Raw genomic sequence first — 6,008 nt, 5'->3', positions numbered from 1 at the left:
GAGAGCCGCCGCGGGGCAAGAACGCTCCCCTGGCGCTGCTTCCAGAACAATCAATAAGCCTGTTATCTTAAGCCGCAGATGTTCGGGACTTACTTGGTACAGTGCCTGGTATTTCCTTAAAGATACACCCAAGAAGGGAGGGGAAGGGAGGCGGCCTTAGGAACCCAGGCGCAGAGCCCCAGGGATGCTGCTCCCAGCCCTGCAGAGCAGCGGGGATGCCACCCCAGCCTGCGACTGTGCCGCGGTTTCGGAGAACAGGAAACTCCCCTGACGGCCTGGCGGAGGTCACCTGATGGGCGGGCAGTGGCGCTGGCTTCACCAAGGGTCTCGGTCCCTCTGTACCCCAAGCACTGGGCTCCACGTTTTCCACAGGAGGTCACACGACAAAGAAGCGATGCCGTTCATGTCCCAGGACTTTGATGGGAGTCGCGGCTGTGTGGCTCTGGTGTTCTGGGACCGGCCACCCACACAAATGCCATCTTCTGATCACCCCTATCGAGCACCGGTGACTGTGGTCATCTTCCACCCTGACCAGGCTCTGCAGCCCCAGGAAAACCAGGTGGACGTCCCGATTGGCCTGGCTCCACCTTTGGGGGACCCCCAAGAAGCTCCTCACCCAATAGGTGAGACCAACCTCTTCAACCAGCTCCCGCCGTGGTCTGGTAGGAAGCAGAGCTGGCCCAGTTACCTGGTCCTGCAGCTCCAGGGCCGAGCGAAGGGTCAGGGCTGCAGGTAAGGCCCGGCTCCCCATCCTGCACCCTCAGGGAAGCGGGAGGCAGACGCCACCCCGTTCCCCGGGCTACTCCTCTCTCCTGGCCCCTGCCAAGCCACCAGGCAGTGCTCCGTGATGTGGGTATGGCTAAGATCTCCACCTCTCTCCATCACATCTGCTCCCATTTCTGACACAGAACATTCCAGATCACCGAGCCTCTCGTATGCTGCCCACCTCTTTCCCTGGCCCCACCCAAGGCCACTTCTGTCCCCTGTTTGGCAGCCTTTGAAGAAAAGCTCTCACTGTAAGTAGTTTGAAAGCAACGTGTCCAGTCCAGCCCTCAAATTTTTTAGAGGGGGATCCTGAGGTTCAGAAGCAAGAAATAAGCTTAATGAAAACACAAGCTCAGAGTGGCAAAGGAAGGACTGCCTGGCTCCTTGTGTCCGTCTGTCCCCGTCTGTCCATCCATTCATCCCTCCGTCCATCGGTCAGTCTGTCCACTCATCCTCCAGCACTGGAGGTTCGGCTGCCTTGCCTTCTCCCCATGGCCCAGGTAACTGCCCCCACCCCCTGTGCCTTATCCGCGCAGGAGGAAGAACCCGAGGTCCCCCGTGGCTGGGACTCCAGCGGCTTTTCTGCGGCTTCCAGCATTGCACTTAATTTCAGTTTCCTCAACTGGAAAATGGAAGCAGTGTTTTTGCCTCAGATTTCGGTGGGGGTTTACGGAGCTCGTGAACACCAGCCGGCGGAGGCGGCGGAGGCTCCCTGCCTGCAGAGAGCTCCCGGTGACCCTGTGGCAGGCGGCCGGGGAGCCCTGGACCCGTTCCCATCCAGAAGTGCTCAGGGCCACCAGGGAAGGACATCTCTCTGCTCTCCATGCAGAAAGCCTGGCCCTGATCCTTCCTGGGCTGTGACCTAATTTGGGGTTGGCCCGAGCTGGCGTCTTCCTTTTCCCTTCATTGTCTTGGAGACCTCGCGTGCACTGGGCCAGGCCCGTGTCCACAAGAACCCCACACGTTCGGTCAGCCCGCCAGGCTCTGTGCATGCGCCCCAGCGTGACTGCCTCGCTGCGCCTGGCGCCCGGGCGTCCAGCCCTGATGGCCTACAGGCCACTCCATCAGCGTCGCCTCCCGGGAGCAGCCGCCGCACACCCCCTCTGCTGCTCTCCCCTGCTGCTTTTCCTCTCGCTGTGGAACTCCCAGCCCGGTGCCCCCACCAGGCGGCAAGCTTTGTTCCTCTGTTCACTGCCGCACCCAGGCCTGCGTGGCACTTGACTTGTCAAAGCCGGCAGGGTGGCACCTGCCTAGAGTCTCAGCGGCTGCGAAGGTCGAGGCAGGAGGCTGGCGAGTTCCAGGTCAGCTTGCATCTTGGCGAGAACGTGTCTCAAAGTAAAATAAAGGGGTGTGGGATGTGGCTCAGTGGTAGAGGACCCCAAATAAATAGATATAAAAATGTGAAATGGGTAATTGGTGAAAAATTGGGAAATCCTAATCCCCACCTGCCCCAAAACTCCCCCAATGCATGAAATCACCTCCTGCCCCGCCCCCAGCGTCCACTGCTGCCTGGGCTGAGGTGGAATGACAGGGACAGAGCATTCCAATGTCCCTCAGCGGGGCAGGTGGGCAGCGTGAGGGGCATCACAGCAGCCCCCAAGGACAGGCAGGGGAACGGCTGGACACAGGAAGCTCAGAGGCCATTCCCAAGTCCCAATCCTGTCTCTTCCACTTTCTGAGAGTCACCTGGCCTCCCTGAGCCCCAGCTCCTCTTCCTCTTGCCTGGGGACCGTCTGTGAGGACACCTACCAGGTGCAGTGCTGGGCACACAGATGCAGCCTCACCCATGGATGCCCAGAACAGGAGCTGACCACCATCGCCCAATCTTGGGAACCTGAGTTTCCCTGTTGGTAAGATCTGTGAGGCTCTCTGGAGTTCACAGGGTGAGCTATCAGGATCTGCGGCTGGTACCAAGAGTGCTCTTTAAAATTAAGGTGTATTTTATGTCTAATGAAATATACGCTTATACACACACACACACACACACACACATTAAGAATGACACAAAAATCTTAAACGTCTAATGAAAGAGTCTTGTTAAGTGATATGTATGAATGTGTACGTGTCCAGATAAACGTACACATAACCAGCTATGTGGGTTACATATGTGTCCACGTGTGTACACCTGCACCCACAGATGTGCTCAGCTTATGATAGTTACATCTCAATAAACTCATCGTCAGTTGGATTATAAACCCCAGATGCATCGAATACACCAAACTTACCTGACAGCGAGAGAGAAGTCACAGCCTCTTAGTGAGGACAGACGGAGTCGATGGTGTGGGCACAAGGACCTGCCTGGGCTGGGCATTTTCTGTATCCTGATTGGGTTGTGGATCACAGGGATGAGATTACAGACGTCCTGGCTCAGCACACAGCACCCCGTAGACTATTCCTGTCTATAGGGGAGGTGCAGGGTTCCCCGGGAGCTGGGGCTCACCGCCGCTGCCCGGCATCGGGCCCCGGAAAAGACCCAAATTCCAAATTCAAAGTGTGTTTTCCCCTGAACAAGGGCCACTTTCACACCATCTGAAACTCAGCACAACCCTAAATCGACTGGTCAGGGGCCATCTGCAGTCTCCAGCCTTGTAAACTGAACCCCAATCCAGAGGTAGAACATTCCCCACACTCCTGTAGGTACCTGTGTCCCTGGCCAATCTCCTCTCCAAGGGGCCAGCGACTCTAAAGTGTTCGCATTCTGACCACCTCTGGAGTGTCCAGCCTTTTGTTCCGTGGATTGCGATTTCGGTAAGTTGGGTTCGGGTCTTATGTTCGTGGTTATCTGTTCTTTTGTCTTGTTCATTCTTCCAAGCCTTCTTTTGAATTACTCAAGTATCATTTTTTTAGTATTCAATTTTATATTTTCTATTGGCCTGTAAGCTATTTAATTAATTAATTTTTTTGCGGTGCTGGGGATTGAACCCAGGGCCTCTGCATCAGAGGCAAGCACTCTACCAGCTGAGCTACAGCCCAGCCCCAAGCTATTGTTTTTGTTCCATTTGTGTCCAGGGGCCTCTCCAGGGATTAAAATGTGCATCCTTCATGCTCAAATTCTGCCTGAATTCACTATTCCACCTGCCTGTATAATGTAAGAATTTTAAAAGTCTACTTCATTTTACTCTTTTTCAGTCTATGATGCTCTCGTCGAATATTTCAGCTCTTTCTATGACATAAACTCCATCATACATACTATTTTTGCTTTCCATGGTTCATTTTTAACAGCTTTAGAAAGTTTACGGAGCACAAAATCCAGCCACTGGAAGTGAACAAGTCTGATTTTTTGGAATAAATTTATGGGGTTTTACAGCCACTGACATTATACCATTTTAGAACATTTCTATCACTCCAGAAAGATCCCTGTGCCCATTTTCAGCCACACACCACTGTCCCCTCAGCCTTGGGCACCCTAGTATACTTTGTGTCTACAGTCTGACCTTCTCTGGACAATTCATATAAATGGAATCAAATCAAACAGACATTATAACCTCATGTATAGACATGACTGCGTGACCGATGTGTTCCTACAACATGGACAATCAGAAAAATGGGAAATTATACCCCATTTATGTATGATCTATCAAAATGCATAAATGCATTCTGCTGTCATGTGTAGCTAATTAGAACAAATTAAAAAATAATTAAAAATGTTTTTGCCACTGGCTTCTTCTTCCACTTAATGTTTAGAGGTTCATCCATGGTGCCACTTGTATTATTGATTTGCTCTTTTTATTGCTGAGTAAGGTTCTATTGCATAGCTGTATCGCATTTTGTTTATCCACTCACTTCCGTTCCATTTGATGGGTGTTCATATTGTCTCCACTTTTGGGACATTACGCATAACACTGCCGTAAACATTCCTGCAAAGGTCTTTGTGTGCACATATGTTTTTCTCTCTCTCGTCAATATCCTTGGCGGTGGAATTGCTGGGTTGTTTGGTATGTTTACATTTAACTTTTTAAGAAATAATCAAACTGTTTCACTAAGAGGCCAGGGCATTTTACACTCCCAGTTGCAGTGGATGATCCATTGTTTTTTTAAAGTAATAAGAAAGAAGAAATTTATTTACATCTGTAGCTTTGACAATATCTTTTACTTCTTGAAGATCTGAGTTTCTATCTGGTATAATCTCCCTTCATCCTGAACATCCCATTGTGTCGGTTTGCTGGCAATGAACTCTCTCAGTTTGAGTATATCTGAAAATAGATTTGTTTTATTTCCATTTTTGGAGGGTAACTTCCCTGGCTCTGGGATTCTGGGTGGATGGGTTTGGTTTCTGCCAGCAATTCAAGATGCTTTCCATTGCTAGCTGACTTGCACTGTTGCTGCTAAAAGTCAGCCATGGTTCTTATTATTGTGTCCGTACATATAATTCTTTAAAAAGAAGTTTTAAAGAGTTTTCAAGACATTTCTATTATCATCGGTTTTTATCCATATTACTGTGATGCCCTCACTGTGACTTTCTTCATGTTTGGGATTCCAATTTTATGTCTGCAAACTGCCCAGCATCATACCACAGATGAGAGATGTTCTGTTCATTTTCCTTCCAACCTTTTTTCCTCTGTATTTCAGTGTTGCTCTATTTTTTGCCGTTTTCAAGTTCACTGATCCATTCTCTAATGGATCGAATCTATGGTTTCTCTAATTGTCTAATGTCTAATCTATGGTTTCCCCAGATACATTTTCAGTTCCTATATTTTATTTCCAGAATTGCCATTTTGTTATTTTTTTTAAATTTCCATTGCTCACCTGAAACATACCATGTCAGCAACCTTCGTGTTTTAGTCTTACAAATTTCTCTCCTTTGTGCTCACTCTCTCTCTCATTCTGTCTCTCTCTTTTACATGCACACACACACACACACACACACACACACACACAATTGCACATGAAAAGACCTTAAAAACACACATGCATGTATTTATTTCTATATCCCACTAAAGGGATCCTGTCTGCTTCTACTCTGGGTCACTTTTCCCCATGAATCCTCTCGAGTACTGTTGAATTTGATTCAGTTGTTGAAAGTATGGATAAAAACCAGGGGCAATTGAAGCACGCTTTCTACTTTTGTTTTTTGTTCTGTTTGTTTCCTAGAAAGCTGAAGCTCTGCCTGTCTGCTGATGGGATGGAGAGGCTGATCACTCAGAGTTCTCGCAGCATGTAATTGGGCTGGGGTGAGGAATGGCTTTAATTAGATTGAGCTGCCCGTAATTACACCAGCCACCAACATCCTCTGTCTTTTAAAA

At 49.3% G+C, this 6,008-nt stretch overlaps 1 long non-coding RNA gene across 1 annotated transcript; it reads left to right on the top strand.

Annotated features, from left to right (window-relative positions):
• Positions 1-268: 268 nt before the first annotated feature.
• On the top strand, positions 269-4,383 carry LOC306639950. Its single transcript, XR_013757705.1, has 3 exons — positions 269-2,615; positions 3,403-3,513; positions 3,775-4,383. It is a non-coding gene; the product is annotated as an uncharacterized lncRNA (long non-coding RNA).
• The last annotated feature ends 1,625 nt before the right edge of the window (positions 4,384-6,008 follow it).

This window comes from Sciurus vulgaris (assembly GCF_902686455.1).
Source record: "Sciurus vulgaris genome assembly, chromosome: 11".
NCBI lineage: Eukaryota > Metazoa > Chordata > Mammalia > Rodentia > Sciuridae > Sciurus > Sciurus vulgaris.
This window is presented reverse-complemented; position numbering and strand designations above follow the sequence as displayed.